Source organism: Aedes aegypti, chromosome 1 (genome assembly GCF_002204515.2).
Source record: "Aedes aegypti strain LVP_AGWG chromosome 1, AaegL5.0 Primary Assembly, whole genome shotgun sequence".
Lineage (NCBI taxonomy): Eukaryota > Metazoa > Arthropoda > Insecta > Diptera > Culicidae > Aedes > Aedes aegypti.
In genome coordinates this window covers 271,224,043-271,241,909 of record NC_035107.1, presented here as the reverse complement: position 1 = coordinate 271,241,909, position 17,867 = coordinate 271,224,043, and the positions used below count along the sequence as shown (strand labels likewise).

At 35.4% G+C, this 17,867-nt stretch overlaps 1 protein-coding gene across 8 annotated transcripts in view; it reads right to left on the bottom strand.

Annotated features, from left to right (window-relative positions):
* Positions 1-17,867, bottom strand: part of LOC5576390 (sodium/calcium exchanger 1) — a 641,354-nt gene that overhangs the window by 225,020 nt on the left and 398,467 nt on the right. The window lies entirely within an intron of this gene.

Sequence of the window (17,867 nt, the reverse complement as noted above, 5' to 3'; positions counted from 1 at the left end):
GAATCAAACTCATGATTCCGGTTACTGTCGGGTTACTGCACAGGATTCTGAAAGAATACTGGTCAGGATTCCAACAGAATTCTGTGCAGTAACCCGACAAAATCCTGACAGAATCTTGCTCAGGATTCCGACAGAATCCTGTTCAGGATTCCGATAGAATCCTGTTCATGATTCCGACAGAATACTGTTCAGGATTCCGACAGAATCCTGTTCAGGATTCCGACAGAATTCTGTTCAGAACTCTGACAGAATCTTGTTCAATATTCCGAGAAAATCCTATTCAGGATTCCGCAAGAATCCTTTTCGTGATTCTGACAAAATCCTGTTCAGTATTCCGACAGAATCTTGCTCAGGATTCCGACAGAATGTTGCCCAGGAATCTAATAGAATTCTAGCCAGGATTCTTACAAAATCTTGTTCAGGATTCCGAGAAAATCCTGCTCAGGATTCCTAACAAGTCCTAAGCTAGATTCCAACAGGATTCTGCGCTGGATTCCGACAGAATCCTTCTCCGGTTTCCAAGAAATTCCTGATCTGAATTGCGACAGAATCTTGCTCCGGGTTCCGACAGAATCCTGCTCAGGATTCCGACAAAATCCTGTTCAGGATTCCAACAAAATCCTGTTAAGGATTCCGATAGAATTCTGTTCATGATTCACAGAATCTTGTTCAGGATTCCGACAGAATTTGTTAATGACATAATACATTTCATTTGCTGCAGCAGTTAATTTCTTTACAAATTGAAAACGGTGCTAATAAACCGATGAACTCGTTTTCGAATTTGCTTCACCTTCCAATTGAAACCAGCTGTCAATAAATGAGTGTTTGCACCGAAAACACTCCCAGATTTACTCGAAAACGTTCCGCGAAACCGCGCTCCGCAAACACGACGGAGGGTGGCGATGGGTCGATTAACTTAATCCACATGTTTTGATTTATCGCATGTACAAACAATTCGGTGATGCACTGACAGTTATACCAGCATGATGCAGCAGCCGCCGCCATGACATGGTGATGATCTACCCCAGGTTGAATTGCAGCCGAACTGGAGGTCTTTCAGATTCCAGTGCAGCGCTAAAATGCCGGATGATGCCAACCGAAGCCGTCCACCAGAAGGGAAAATAAACAAAATCCAATCTAACGGGACGATGCAACTGAATGCCGTGCCGTGCCGGGCTGTCTATCGGTTTTCCGAACAAAACGTGATGAAATTCAGCCGAGTTAGTGATTTTCATTGCAAAATTTCAACAGTAAGCGGCAACGAGGGACAAACGGGCGAACGATGTGCTTCGTATAGAGTAAAGTTGTTCAAAATACATCCATGCAGTTTGGAGCCTTATAATATTGATAATACTTAAGTGATGTTTTGACATTGGATTGATTAGTTTGTTTTGACATTGTAATTAATTAGTACTATAGCAGGAAGTGAGCTTTAGAATCATTTGAAAATGTTTATTTTGGATTCTCTGCAGAGCTTTCTTCCTGGTATTACAGCAGCTTGACCATATTGGTACATTTCTTGGGGATACGACTGTGATGATTATGTTTTAGGTTATGGCCTTCAGTCTGCTATGCTCAAAAACGGATTTTAAGTTTTCATCCGACGTTTCGGACACATTTATTGTGATTCAAATGAAAACTCCTTGCAATCACTAGTGCCACCACACAGCGAATTGCGTCAATCAGTGGTGAATATCAGTATATTGAAATATTTCATATTCACCACTGACATCGTCATGGGAACTTAGCGATGACAGCGCCACCACGATGTTGCTACTTGTGTTGCCATGCAAAATGACCATTAATTGTCTTACACAATTTTACAATCGGACTTCAACGTCTGTTATATCTGTGCCCTACCCTTTAATGGGTAAAAATTCGGCTTTCACGATCGATCGTGGCAAGCCATACGCGCGGATGGCAGCTTTTTGAATTACCTGTTGCAGTTTTTTCTCGGTATCGCGTTATTTTCGGCTGATGGTGCTATACCACCCGGCACTAATTTCGATGTGAAAAAAGTGCAAAATAGTGAAAAGCGGAATACCCGGTAAATTAGCAGTGCTATAATTTTGTATCACATTCAATATATAATCGTTTAAAGTCCCTATGGACGCAAGGATCGTAAAATGATGGACTGATTGCCGAAGATATATGTGTTTGTGTTTTTTTTCGAACGAGCTGACGTACTTATAAGTGGAAATATGGTTTAGAAAATTGTGTTCGTTGGAATGCTAGTAGACTATTGTATCGTTTGACTGGCTTCCTGCGATATTACACCTCTGAAATAGGAACGGTTGGATTATCCGGTGAGTTTGTTCCATATTATTCTACACTTTTTATTTTAAACTAGTGGTCCCGGCAAACTTCGTCTTGCCATCAAGTAGGCTGTTGAAAAACGCTTTTGATCATCCCATATAAAATGACAGTTTCGTTCGCGCTCGTTTTTTCAACTTTCCCGGTGAATATCCTGGGATTTTTATACACACAAACACGTCGGAACCCTTGACGAACAAAACAGAGAAAGAATCATTCAAATCCGTTGACCCGTTCGTAAGCCATTTCGTGACATACAAACACCATTCCATTTTTATTTATAAAGATTAGTGGTCCCAGCAAACTTCGTCTTGCCATCAAGTAGGCTGTTGAAAACCGCTATGAATCGTCCCATACAAAATGACAGTTCCGTTCAGTCCCGTTTTTCCTACTTTCCCGGTGAACATCCTGGAACTTTTATACACACAAACACGTCGGAACCCTTGACGAACAAAATGGAAAAAGAATCATCCCAATCCGTTGCCCCGTTCGTGAGCCATTTCGTGACATACAAACACCATTCCATTTTTATTTATATAGATAGCTCTAGATAAACCTTGTTAAAAGCGAAGGAGAATCGGTTTTGTTTTATTTGTATATTTGTGTATCGCCGGTTTAATTTCACTAAAATCAAGTAGCTCGCGTCCGCGCTTTTTTTTATTTGTTTCCGTTTTTGCTTTTCTTCGTTCTTTTTTTTTGTTTTCATAGCAATACTACGATACGATATAATGCGTGTTTTAGTTGAAACGCGGAGCACCGTAATTTTTTTAAATTTATTTTTGTCAATATTCAATACTTTATTAACGGACAGAAGTTTTTTTTCTTGTTTTTTAATTCTTAAAATGTGTTTGAAACAATACGATGACCCTAGAGGGATCGTTTCTGCTTTGAACTTACAACTGAGCAGAAAAAGACGATTAATCAATTAGTACTACTCGAAACATGATTATCCATAAAGTAAATAATAAATAAATTCTCTTTTGATTGCCGGCATTCAAGAGATTAAATTAAAAACAAGTAAACAACAAATGCTCCTAATGACCTAATATCCCTCCTAACCCCCAAATCCGTAGCACTTATGAGGGTGCCGCTGAGTCGGAGGCCTCTCGTTAAGTAAGTGCTACATCAACGTTTCCTTCCCTTATCCCAAGTTACGGTAAAGATGGGCGTGGCCAGGAATAGCGATATTTATGTTTTTAATATTCTTGTTAACGACTGGATCAAGGTCTTGTTCCTGGAAGCAGTATAGATGAGATTATTAAAAATAATCATAAATGTTGTTAGTATCCAATCTACGAAGTAAACCGTAACTACGCTAACGCTAACGTTTCGGACACATTTATTGTGCCTTTTTCAAGGAATTTGTGGACAATGAACATTTTATGTTGTGTTGTTTAATTATGTTGAGTTCACTTACTAACTGTGTTCCGTTTTCTCGTTAACATGCCCACCGCATAGGCAGCATAAGTCAACATACAGAATCTACAAGCAAGAGTCAGATAAAAATTAACGAACAGGCGAACAGGGAGTGCTGGAGCACTTTTATCGTTTCGATTACTTACTTTGCCCTTTCTGGTCTTAACACGGGCGTAGAATCCGAAAAACGATCCGGGTCGCAGAACTTCGATAAAGTTGCCTGTTTATCGCCCCTTTCGAGCATAATAGACTGAAGGCCATAACCTAAAACATATTGGTACAACATAGCTGATCTTAAGCTTGTTCTTAGGACACATGAAGCTATTCTTAATTTTTCTATTTCCTCTTTAACATACCCCTTCCAAAAAAATATGGCCCCGCTTTTCCATTATGATCCCTCTCCTTTCTATTATGACCCCTTCACCCCTTTCTTTGATCTAGCACTATTTGAAGGGTTTTCCAAAGGTGGCTAGAGCATACCAGATTGCTGTAGGCGCGTAATGAGGAAACAAGCTAGTTTTTAATGTTTCTTTTTCCTTTTTATGTACTTCATGGTTATCAATTCCAATTCCATTTCAAATATCTTTTCCAATCCCATTTCATATTTTATGACTCTTATTTCAGGGAAAGTATATTAGTGCTCGAAAAGGGCTTAAGGGGAGAATAATCGGATTCCTTGGCCGTTCGAAGGTTGACCCAACTAACATTCACTCATTTAACAAACACCATTATGGCAGTTTTATCCAGCATCATGTTTTATAACATTTTAATAATTTCCATGGCCAACCTTTGTTGAAGCATTGTTCACACAAATTTGGAGAAACTTTAAAGCATGTCGTTGAATACCAACTTTATTTTTCAGCTTTAAAAACGTTTTACAAGCATTTAGTTCAGCTTTTATACGGCTGGTCTAAAAATAATTAAAGACTAATAAAAACAAAAAAATATTTTTCTAGGCACTTTATAAATGTAGTGTGCACTATTATTACGATAGTATAACAGTCTTATTTAAAAATCGCCTGTATACTGGATTCGAACTCGAGACCTTCCAATCGTCAGCGGTATGCCTTGCCATCTGCGCCATCCTAGAATTGATGATAATACCGTCCAGTGCAAAATATAAACTTCTCATAGCTGAATATTGACCATGTTCGAGCTTCTATTCGACAACGTCTAATCAACACATGGTACGCTAATCTACAACTGAACAAGCATATTATTCAGCTGCTGTTTAGTGCTGATCCAAGCTGAGTTCAGTCGGCTATTTTTAGCGCACAGTGAGAAAATTTATGTCGATGTTGGTCAAAACAATGTTTAGTTACACAAAGTAAAAATAGCCTGAAATGATTAATCTAAATTCATAATAAGTTTAAGTTTGTTCAAAAATGATTAATTAACTTAAATAATTTTATAAATAATTGTTTGATTATTTTTTTATTTGTATTTTTCATAAACCTTTTACATATGCATTGAAGTAAAAGTTCTCTGTATGAATATATTTGAATCATTTGAAGGGTTAGTCCTCAGAACCCTGAGTAGAACCTGAATAGAAAAATATTCGAATATCTTGATGCGATTTTTATTTTCGGAAATAACCAAGTAAATCATTTTTCTTAGAGCGCAGTATTTATTCAGTTGTGAAGAAATGTCATTTCAAATGTAGCTGACTATAGAAATTTATTTAATCAATTCTGTCAAAGAAATTTCCATTTTTCTTGTACGGAAAAACCTCCCGAGCAGGCGAAAAAAGCTTAGCAATAGAAAATATAACATGGATAGCTAAACGTGATATTAACTTGATAGATATATGATATAAAATATCTGGAAATGATATCTAAATTAATCTACTAGAACAAAATTGACATGTCATTTTTAGATTCTGCAAGATTTTACCAATAGCTGCGAGCTATTCATTAGATCTGCGTACATCAAATTTTTCATAGGTTTAGAAGTTCCAAGAACAAAATTTTGATATTGTCTTCAGACATTTTATCTCTTATGTCGATCAAGTCAATTTCACGCTTTGTTTGGCAGTACTTTGCTCCTACTCGGAATACTTATCTTAAATGTTTATTTTTGTTTTTCACAATAATTCTGCATTTCTGGAGACTGACCATGTTTATTTTCTGAACAGCTGTTTCAAAAGTTTTAAGAAAACATAATTTATGAGCTTCGAAATGCATTCGGAACTCAACACAATTTTCGGATATTTTGTCCATTTTATGAAATTTAGCTATAGTGTGATCTCTTTTGCAAAGCTTATTTATTGCTGAACAATGTGTTTGTTAATCGTCATTTTGGCCTCTATTGGATCAACTGTTTTTATAATATACTGAAGCTGAATTAGGATTTTATAAGATACTTATTCAGCTCTTATTCATGCTTATGTTAAACATGTGGGAATAGCTGAAGTGTGACGCAAGTAAAACGTTAGTTCGTCTTCTGAATATCCTTTTATACATATACATTTGTTCAGTGGAATATTGGCTTTTAAATTGGGGGAAACATGTTTTGTTCAGCTCATTTGTAGAACAATCTTGACTAGTCGAATGAGAATCTTTGGAAACGTTTAATAAGTGGCGATTCAACTTTTGTCCATTCTAATGCATAACATTGAACATTGATCTAAGTTTGTGTTAAAAAAGCACCTTCTCAGCTCTTTATAGAGCAGATTTTTTATTCAGCTGCCATTACCATTATTGAACAATAATTAAACATGCATGCTTGTTTGTGGCTCTGAATTGTTAGTTGGGGAGGCATGCCAGATTCCAACTAACTGATTTTCCTTCTTCTGTTTCCTCCTTATGTTCCTCATGTTTAACAATTTGAACTAATTTTGAAATCTCACTTCCATTATGACCCTCCATTTTAACTCCTTTGAGAAAGCTTATTAGTGCTCGAAAGATTTCAGTGGGGGCGTTCCCCATATTGAAATATTTGAAATAAAATTCCAAATCCCTTAAAATTCATTGTGCCCCCTTCTTAATTCCATTATGACTCTATTTATATACATATACACGAGAGTTTTGGGTGATATCAGTAGCCAAAAGGGTTTTATCGTTGGTGAAATAGCTTGGAATCCAATCATACAGAAAATCTTACCTTGGGGGGAAGGGGGTGAAAGACTCCAAAAATTGTCTTACGTAATCAATGGACATCCCCAAAACAGAGGGGTGTAAGTTCCCTCCTTTCCTCATATTTGGAACATTCTTCCTAATAACTATATCTCTATTTATCTGCGTTATCCCTGATAATAATATCAACGTCATCAGTATCTACCGCTAGACTATAATAACCCGACTTAACCGCTTATCACAGTGGTATCCATGCGGTCCTGATTGATCACGGAGTGTGGGAACTACGAAGCGTATGTTACATCAGTTGATCTTTCGTTTTAGCATTTTTTTTCATTCTTTACAAAATGTTCTTCTTCTTCTTCTTTCTGGCGTTACATCCCAACTGGGACAGAGCCTGCTCATCAGCTTAGTGTTCTTATGGGCACCTTCCACAGTTATTAACTGAGAGCTTTCTATGCCGATTGACCATTTTTGCATGCGTATATCGTGTGGCAAGTACGATGATACTCTATGCCCAGGGAAGTCGAGAAAATTTCCAACCCGAAAAGATCCTCGACCGGTGGGATTCGAACCCACGACCCTCAGCTTGGTCTTGCTGAATAGCTGCGCGTTTACCGCTACGGCTATCTGGGCCCCCTTTACAAAATGTATGGGAGTCAGATAAAACAAGCCATTATTCTACGAATTCAGTTTGTTTTCTGTTTGGCGGAAAAAGCACCTAACAATACCATTGGAAAGCTAGAAAACAGTAGAATTGTTTTGTATGAACCAGGACTGCTCAACCTTTTTGGCTCTTTTTGGCATAATTTGTTGACGCGTTTGCAATAATAGTCCGACCTGAAAAAAAATCGTACCTCAAATGAAAGCTTGGTTTAATATCTGATTATTCTATGGGTTCCGGGTCATTTGGCCAAAATTGAAAACCAATAGTGAACTACGGCAAGCATACATTTGTTATAAATTTCAAAGCTGAATTCCATAGAACTTATTCAGCTTATTCTGAAAGAAAGTGATATTGACATACAAACAATCAGCTTTTTATTGTAAGTTCATGGAACAGCCAGTGCTGAAAGAAGAACGTCCTAAATATAAGCAATTCTAGAAAGATTCGCGAACTAGGCGAAACTGACAAAATGTACACAATTTAAGACACTATAGCGTTGAAATTGTAGCTTGATTGTCTATTCACTGCACTTGAACTTTTCTCCTATCGATAATTTAACTATTCAAAAAACGCAAATTTGTAGAAGACGAAACTTCACATGATGCAAAACCACACACTGTATTGATTACGCCTGTGTTTTTGTTTATCAAAGTGATGGGCGCATCTGAAATCGAAATCAAAACACGGCGAGAGTAAACGGCGACACTGCAAGCAAAAAATAAACAAGGCGTACATGGCGGGCTCAATTGAAACCATAATGAAAACGCGGCGCAAAAGTAATAGGCGACATTGAAAATAATATCGATTACAGGCTCATAACATTGGGCGATACTGGCATTCTTGAGTGCGTTTAAGGCGAAACCTTTAAAGATTTTTTGAGTACGAAATAGCTAGGGAAATTTTAGGAGATGTGTGTGGTATTCATGACGATTTTAAAACTAGGTTTATGAAATGTGAAATAAAGTGAAAAGGTTTAAGTTTGAGTATATTTTCTTTAATTAGGATTAAAAATTGTACATGGGAATTTCATTGCTTATTTTCTCATTGTTATTGATTTGTCAGATAGGCCCTTATCGCGAATCCCTCTCGAATTATTCACTTCTCTGCTATCGGTAATACCTGCGAGCAGAGGTTCTCGCATTACGTTTGTAGTCAGCTTTTGACAGTAGCTAAAATGGTTAAGGTGAAACAGTTTGGAATAAACTTCTAAAATTGCACTACAACTTTAAAAGCACAAATCTCGCGAAAAAAGCATCCCACAACAGTGCACTTTTTATTTTGGCTTTGTGCACTAGCAGAAAGCTTAAAATAAGAAGATCAGGAACGTTTGCCAACTATTTCTCCAGTTTTGTGCCTTTGAAAACGTGAGTAGGGTGAGAAGTCGGCCATTGTGCCGGCCATCTTTGGATTCCGAGATGTTTCACCTTAACGACATCTCTTGAAAGAACAGCCTATGATCAGAAGAAGAAAAATTCTCTTATCTATTTAAGCAATCCGTGCATCAAAATTCAAAATTCGATTCATCTCTTTGCTCACGACGCATTCAAGGGCAAAAATCAGTCCAGGCCGTGGGTTGCCCCTATTTTTCGACTTAAATGCATGCGTAGCGAAGAGTTCGATATGATTGTACCCCATTTGGCATAAAGCCGTTTGGCATAACGTCGTTTGGCATTTAGAATGAATATCGGCATTTTTTGAAGCTTTTACGTTGGTGTTGATCAACGAGCCACAGCAAAAATATTTCGTAGGTTCTCAATAAGCGTGGTGGTTGTCCACAGATATTCCAAGATATTAATGTCAAAAATTGTAGTAACATCAGAGAGCATAGCTAAATAAAACTCGTGGCGGGTCTGATGGAAGATTTTTGCGAAATAATAATTTTCTCTACATCCTAGAACATAGAGTATCTTTGAGCTTTTTGCGATATACATATTTGAAAAGAGTAAATTGGCAAAGGATGTTCGCAGTTATCAATAAATGAAACACTCATAGGGTATTTCACTGCAGATCTCTGTTCCAGTTTGGACGTAACACTTGATGAAAATTACTTGGTAAAAGAGTGCAAAATTTATTTGCAAAATATTAAAAGATATTATGCAAATATCTGCAGCATAATGCAAAAATAGCCTTTATACGATTATTTTTTGTTTGAAATGTTAGAGGCTCTAAGGCGGCATCCACAAATTACGTAACGCTCTAGGGGGAGGGGGGAGTAGGCTCAAGCGTTACGGCTCATACAAAAAATTAAAATTTTTCATACAAAAAGCGTTACGGAGGGGGGGGAGGGGTCAAAAATTTCCAATTTTAGCGTTACGTAATAAATGGACGCCGCCTAACGGAAAAAAAAATCTTCTCACAGCATAGCTCAAATGAACAACACATTTTTGAAAGAAATTATTTGTGGAAAAAGTTTTGAACGATTCAATATAAATTTTAATTTTGGAAGTGTACATCAAAAACACTGTCTATAATCAAAAGAAGGGAAAATTTGTGATTAAAATAATATTTTCCAGCATATCTCAAGAGTAGATCACGTGTTCACAAAAACAAAAATATGTTGAATTTTGGCAGGTTCTAAAGTAATTATCATTCTAACAGAACGTCTTGTAAGAATTCATATAACAGCAAAATATAAAAATGGTTAACATTTACCCAAACTAAATAAAACAATTTAAAACAGTATACATATAAAGAACATCCTATTTTTACAAGAAAGCAAAATTAATGATTAAACCAATAGAAGATTGGACGCCAAAAATTATTGCGGCATAATAAAACGAAAAGATATGAAAAATTGCGTTCAGAATCATTGAAGTGATTGTGCTACTTTTCCCCGAATGTCTTTTCTCCGAATGTCGGTTCCCCCCATGCCAGTTCCCCGAATGCCATTTCCCCGAATGACCCGTTTCCCCGAAAAGTTGTGCAGTTTAAATAGGTACTAAAATGGTCTTCAGTGACAGAATGGTGAACGAGAAAGAACGATAAATAATCAAAAGAAGGAGGTATTCCGTCATTATCGGCTATACACATGTTGGCAAATATGCTGAGGACGGTAAAACTCTAAAGAATCGCCAATAATCTAAAGAAGGGTGCATTTCAGATGGCCAGTTTTTTCACCACCCTAAAATGTAAAAAGTTACGACAATTATGAATGCCCAAAACTTTTCGGGGAAGTGAGATATTCGGGAAACTGGCATTCGAGAAACTGGCGTTCGGGGAAAAGTAGCACAACCCATCGGAGTAACTGCAGTAATCGATTTTCGCTGATACCTTCAGCAGATCAATGTTATCGATTGCCGCCCTTTTGTCAGTTGGAAACAAAAAAATATAGCTCCAAAAAACAGCCTAGGTTAACAAAATTGAAATTTGTTAAATTTATTTAAATTTTAAATCAACGGTTCTTATAACTATATATTGGTTACATCTTATTTAGAAATAAAACATAGAATGTTTGAAAGAAGGGTAAATTTGAGCTCAATATATCAAAACCTTCAGTGCAAAAAATTATTCCAATAACGGAACTCAAAAGAAAAATTAATATCTAAATGAAGGGTAATTTCTGGATAAATAATATAATACTATTGTAAATAATTTTCCTAGTATGCTATAGTTTATTCAAGAGCATATGACTGTTAAATAAAGTGACATTTTATATCAATTGACTCCACGACAAGCCTGTTATCATCAGATAGATGGAAACTTAAAAACGAATGTCATCTTAAGAAATTCTTGGTTTCAGACTCATTATGCAAAACGACTTTATGTTAAACGGCTTTATGCCAATCAAATATAATACCAAGCTTTCATTTGAGCTATAAATCTCTCAGATCGGACTATTATTGCGAACGCGGCAATAATATCGTTTATGTCGATAAATGTTCTATGGATAAGTTGTAGTGAACCGTTTAGACTACAAAAAAAATAACATTTCAATTTTTCAAAGAAAGTTAGAAAAAAACGTGATTGCAAAAATTGAACTTTGATTACATAAAAACCTCATCTTTATTTTTTTTAATTTACACCATAGAATCTTGATAAGAAACTAATTTTTCGGACAAAGTTTCATGATGGAGTTTTTTTAATTTTTTTTTTTTCTAAAAAGTAAACATTTTTTTTTTGTCAAAATAAATTGGTTTTGATATATACAAAAGATTCTTGAAATTATTCTAGACCAACATGATTATCAAGTTATTTCCAATTTAATGCAAAAATGTATCGTTTAAATTTTATAACAGGCCATTTTTATCAGTTATTCGCGATTCTCCATTAGGAAAAATAAGTCAGTAGAGAGAAGTATTAAGTTAAGTGAAAACCTATTGTACTTGATGGAAAATCGCTAACAACTAATGAAAATGGCCTTTGTTATGACTTAAATAATAATTATTTGCCTTAAGCTTGAAATAATTCAAACGAAGCTACTCTTAAAAAGCTAATCATGATATCCAATATGATTTAGAATAATTTCAAGATTCGTATTTTACCATAAAAGTGTTTTTATTTTGACAAAAGAACCAAAATTTTGTTAATCGGTCAAAAAATTTTCTTAAAAAAACTTTTATACTAAAAATATCTCCATTATGAAACTTTGTCCAAGACATCAGTTTCCTATCAAGATTCTATAGTAAATAATTCTGAAATTAAAAACTAGGATGCTTGAGAAATTCAACATTAGTTTTATTAATTAACTTTTCATGATAAAACATATTTTTTCAATTATATTTGATACTTATAGTCTCAACGGTTCACAACAACTTTTCCATATAACATTTTTTCTCTAAAATCGAAAGTTTTGGAGCTAGCATTACATGTAAAAACTCATAGGCCATTTTCAAAAATTATCGTAGAGTCAAAATTATTATCTATGAAAAAAAACTTATTCTTCCATACCGAAAACATGTGCTAAATTTTCTGCAAGTCAAAAATGGCCAAGTTCTGTGATTGACCGATTTGACATGGAATTAGTCTATATCTAACTCAAAACCGACCATAATGTCACATACACATTGCGTTTCAATGATATTTGGTTACATCGGTTTATAAACTTACCACATCTTCTCGAATATCGAAAAAGTTGACACATGATGAAAATCTTATATTGCATTCTATTCCAATAATTTAGTGCGTCTCACCCCGATTTTTGAATTCGTTATGGTTTGTTCATATGATGTTTCAAACTAGGGTAGGTGGACCGGTATTTGCCATCTCGGATTATATACCGTTTTACGACTGAAATATGCAAACATCGTTTGATGCTTGTCAAAAAGTTTTAAAATTAAAGCGTAACCAACGATGACCGTACAATTCGAAGTTGCTACTCAGTGTTTGACCAGAATAATCGAAGTTAAACTTTCGAGAACTCCAAACATTAAAAAGACAATAACGGCCCTGGCCACGTCCTTACGGTCATCGAGGAAGGAAAGGAATGTTAGTTTTAATTTTAATTTAATTTAATTTTTAATTTTATTATTTCGTCAATCGATAGTAGACTACATGTTTGCTGAATTCTATGTTGTATTATATCTTAAGGATTTAAAATATTGTCTTAGCTTAGTTCCCGACATGATCAGATCAATTTATGTACAATGCTGATTATAAAGAGACATCATTCGATTCATTGGGCTGAATTTTGCATAGTTCTTCTTCTTCTTCTTTCTGGCTTTACGTCCCAACTGGGACAGAGCCTGCTTCTCAGATTAGTGTTCTTATGAGCACTTCCACAGTTATTAACTGAGAGCTTTCTTTGCCGATTGACCATTTTTTTTTTGCATGTGTATATCGTGTGGCAGGTACGAAGATACTTCTATGCCCTGGGAATCGAGAAAATTTCCTTTACGAAAAGATCCTTGACCAGCGGGATTCGAACCCACGACCCTCAGCATGGTCATGCTGAATAGCTGCGCGTTTACCGCTACGGCTATCTGGGCCCCATTTTGCATAGTCAGTTCGATGATTATTTGATGCAAACGAATTCCGATTTCTTAACTGTCTAGTGGGCGTGTAGAAATTCAAACATGATAAAAGATTGGTGGAATCAATACGCTGCGATACAATAGCATTGTTAGTGTGACATCCATTGTTACTAGAGACCGAGGTCACCTCTGCATCTCCATGGTTGTCACGGGAAGGAGTTTTGTTAGTGGGGAGGGATCATTGCTGTATGATCAATGATCAAAATTTACCTTGGTAAGTGATACGATTGACAGTACTCTAAAGACAACTTGAACAAACGGTAAGTAGACACTTTTAGCGTCGAACCATTCAAAGGTTATTTTTATAATGATAAAAACCTGGTAAAAGGAAGTAGTCAAACATTGCATTCTCCAGACCTTTGCTCCAGAAAACTCGAGGCTCAGCCTCGATGCATGTAAGCTACTTTAATTGGCAGGCTCATTTCACAAAAGCAAAATATTACTCCAGTGACGCGAAAACCTGAACTCGATTGCACTCAGAACGCGTGCAAACTAAAACGAGAAAAAAAAACTTCGGCGACGACACAAAAAAAAATCTGGTGGGCTTCAATGATGCACTGCCTTGAAGAACGCGTGCAGGATAAACCGACTTATTTCACATGGCGAATACTGTTGTAACTGATCTGGTATTAGTCATCCTAATTTTCAATACAGATACTAAGTTTATGGCCAGTTCTTATACATTTCATGCAAAGCATGGATTGAACACTTTTGTCTAACGTATTGACAGTAAACAAAGGTCTTTTGATTTATTAAAAATATATACAGCTATTCCATGTAAATCCGATCTAGTGGGTCTCCGAATTCCGTGCAAATTTGCTATTTTGTTCCTTATCCGAAATAAGGATACACGTATTATTGGATTTTTTGATTAGGGTGACCATTTCCGAAATAGGGTGACCAGAAAAATCGCGATTTTGCAAATTTTTCATTTTAAAAAATATTATAACTTTTGAACCGTTTGACAGATTTTCAATCTTTTTGGACGAAATGAAGGCTAAAGATTTTGACTTTTCGGGAAAAATATAAAATTTCACAAAAATTGTGTTTTTTACATGAAAAAACTCAATAGTTTCCGTTTTTTCGTGTTTTGAAGGCCTCGGGACCAAAGGGGCTATTGCTGCTCTCATCTTTTCTTAAAAGTTCAGAAAATTTTACGTAAACTGTCAAATTTTCAGCGATGTATGTTTTTTAATTTTTGAGATATATATTTTTGAAAATAAAAAATCAGTCATTTTTCATCGGCACACACTGTAGATCTCAGCGCATTAGATTTGTAATGATTAAAAAAAATCATAACTTTTGAACAGCTCAACCGATTTCCAATCTTTTTGTATGGAATGAAAGCTTAAAATTTCAACTGTTCAGACAAAATTGAAAAATCTCATAAAAATATGTTTAAACGTGAAAAAATATAAAAATTCTAGTTTTTTTTAGAAATTTTCATATGTTTCAATGTGAAATTTTTTTTTTCAGTTTTCTATTTTTTTCTATTTTTTCTAAAAAAATGAGACCTTAAGCTTTCTTTCCATAAAAAAAGATTGGAAATCGGTTGAGCTGTTCAAAAGTTATGATTTTTTTTAAACATTACAAATCTAATGCACTGAGATCTACAGTGTGTGCCGATGAAAAATGACTGGTTTTTTATTTTCAAAAAAATATATCTCAAAAACTAAAAAACATACATCGCTGAAAATTGGACAGTTTACGTAAAATTTTCTGAACTTTTAAGAAAAAATGAGAGCAGAAATAGCCCCTTTGGTCCCGAGGCCTTCAAAACACGAAAAAACGGAAACTATTGAGTTTTTTCATGGAAAAAAACACAATTTTTGTGAAATTTTATATTTTTCCCGAAAAGTCAAAATCTTTAGCCTTCATTTCGTCCAAAAAGATTGAAAATCTGTCAAACGGTTCAAAAGTTATAATTTTTTTAAAAATAAAAATTTTGCAAAATCGCGATTTTTCTGGTCACCTTATTTCGGAAATGGTCACCCTAATCAAAAAATCCAATAATACGTGTATCCTTATTTCGGATAAGGAACAAAATAGCAAATTTGCACGGAATTCGGAGACCCACTAGATCGGTTTTTCATGGAATGGCTGTATATATATATTTTTTTTTTCTTAGGGTGGCGAACACTGGATCACCTCCCCCAGTAATGCTTTTCAATGCAAAAAAAAACTACTTTAACGAAACTGTTTTCTGTGATAATATTCAATTTGGAAATATTGTAAACCACCAGTCGCCTAATTTACCGTTTTGGACTTGTACGGCTATCATAGCTGGGGATTTTTTTTTATTTCCGTACGGGTTTGGGCCGAAAGGTCTCAGATTTTCATGAAACTTTTTCCACAGGCAGGGCTCATCAATATATGAAAAAAAAAATGAGAAAAATTCAGGGTCGCCTATTTTCCCGGAAAACTCAGTTGGATTTTTTTTTGTTTTCCCTTGACACTAGTTATTTTGAAAAATCATAGCTCAAGAAAGAAGCATCGTAGAAACAAAGTTTTTTTTATGAAAATGAAAGCAAATTTTCTAAGGAATAGAAAAAAAAATGTTAACTGGAAAAAGTTTTCTACAAAATTTTCCACCGTTGAGAAAATTCGTAAGAAAAGCCGGGAAAACTATGTTCCAACTCGTGGAAAATTTTCAAAAAAATATTTTTGAGAAGGTAATTTCATAAGCTTTAATCGCTGAAATTTTTGAAATGGTACTTTTTTCGTATTTGAGTTATGGCCGATTTTGTAAAAAATGTGCAAATGTGCTATTTGAGCCTTTTCTTTGAAAAATAATAGCTCAAGAAAGAAGCATCGTAGAAACAAAGTTTTTTAATGAAAATGAAAGCAAATTTTCTAAGGAATAGAGAAAAATGTTAACTGGAAAACTTTTTCCAGTTAATTTATTTTTATTCTTGAGAAAATTTGCTTTCATTTCAATAAAAAAACTTTGTTTCTACGATGCTTCGTTCTTGATTTATGATTTTTCAAATTAAGTAGTGTCAGAGGAAAGAAAAAAAATCCAACTGAGTATTCCGGGAAAATAGACGACCCTGAACTTTTCTCAATTTGTTTTATTCATATATTGATGAGCCCTGCCTGTGGAAAAAGTTTCATGAAAATCTGAAAACCTTCGGCCCACTTTGTACGGAAATAAAAAAAAAATCCCCAGCTGTATACTGATTGTTTGGATACTACGATTCATAATAAATCCCGTGTAAAACATAGTTATTTCTCTCTAAATTGTGATTGAGCTCAAATTGGCATTTTGAACAACCTTCCCCTACCTCGGTTCGTTCGTTCACCACCCAACTAAAAGAGGCGAGAGTGCAGCCATGAATCACCGAGCTCATGATCGCAGGGAAGTGGCATCATTTAGTGTGGAGCGCCGTGGGTTGTGCAACTTTGTGGTGCATTAACCAACCATGCACCTCCTCCATAGCATTACCATAGTGGGTGTGATGGAGAACGAATTGGATGCGGTTGCACCGGTTGCTAGTTGCACGTTTTACAGCAACGGACCCAAACCAGCAGCATCAATCTTGAATGGAGATCTCTCTAACCGAAACGTGTTCGACGTGTTTGATCTGGTATGCAAATAGATGGCCCGGGTAAAACCCAATTTATCTCCAGGTTCTGATTCGGATTCGGAATCGGAATCCAAATGAAAGGGCAGGGAACTGAGCTGCATCGTCGTCCTTGTTTTGAAAGAGCAGATCAAACTGCGTGGGTGAAATAGGGATTTCGTTTGGTGAAGGGTGCTTTCGCGGTACGTGATTTATTCTGTGCGTCTCATTTAGTGCACAGCTCAGTTAGATAATCCTAAATTCAACGGGTGACGAGGTTAGGGATAATATTTGCACTAATTACATCGTGCTAAAATATCATTGTATGTTTTTATTCGTTGTTGCGAATATTTTATGTGCTTGAGTAATTTATGATCGCTTTCCGTAGCTCGAAATTGTAGTGGGCAATTACATATGAAATTGATTTTCGAAAATGAAAAATCCAGATTATTACAAAAACATTACATTAAGGATCTTAGTCTTAGCGATAAATGCTTAGCTGTTCAGAAAAAAAGCTCTCAGTTAATAACTGTGGAAGTGCTCATGAGAACACTAAGCTGAGAAGCAGGCTCTATCCCAGTTAGAACGTAATGTTAAGAAGAAGAAGAAGAAGAAGTGTTGCCTTAAACAGAACTCTTAGATATAAAAACTAATGCAATGCTTTTAAACGATACAAAAAAAAAAAAAAAAAAATAAATAAATAGTACACTTTTACGGAGAAAACTGGAAATTTAATTTTTGCAGTGTTATGCTTACTTCCCAAAAGAAATATTCGAATATGCAGATCAAGACTTCCAATTTGTTGCTTAAAAAGTTGTTCTAGAAACTCCGACAAAAATGTGCTCCAACTGTTTCCAATTATCCT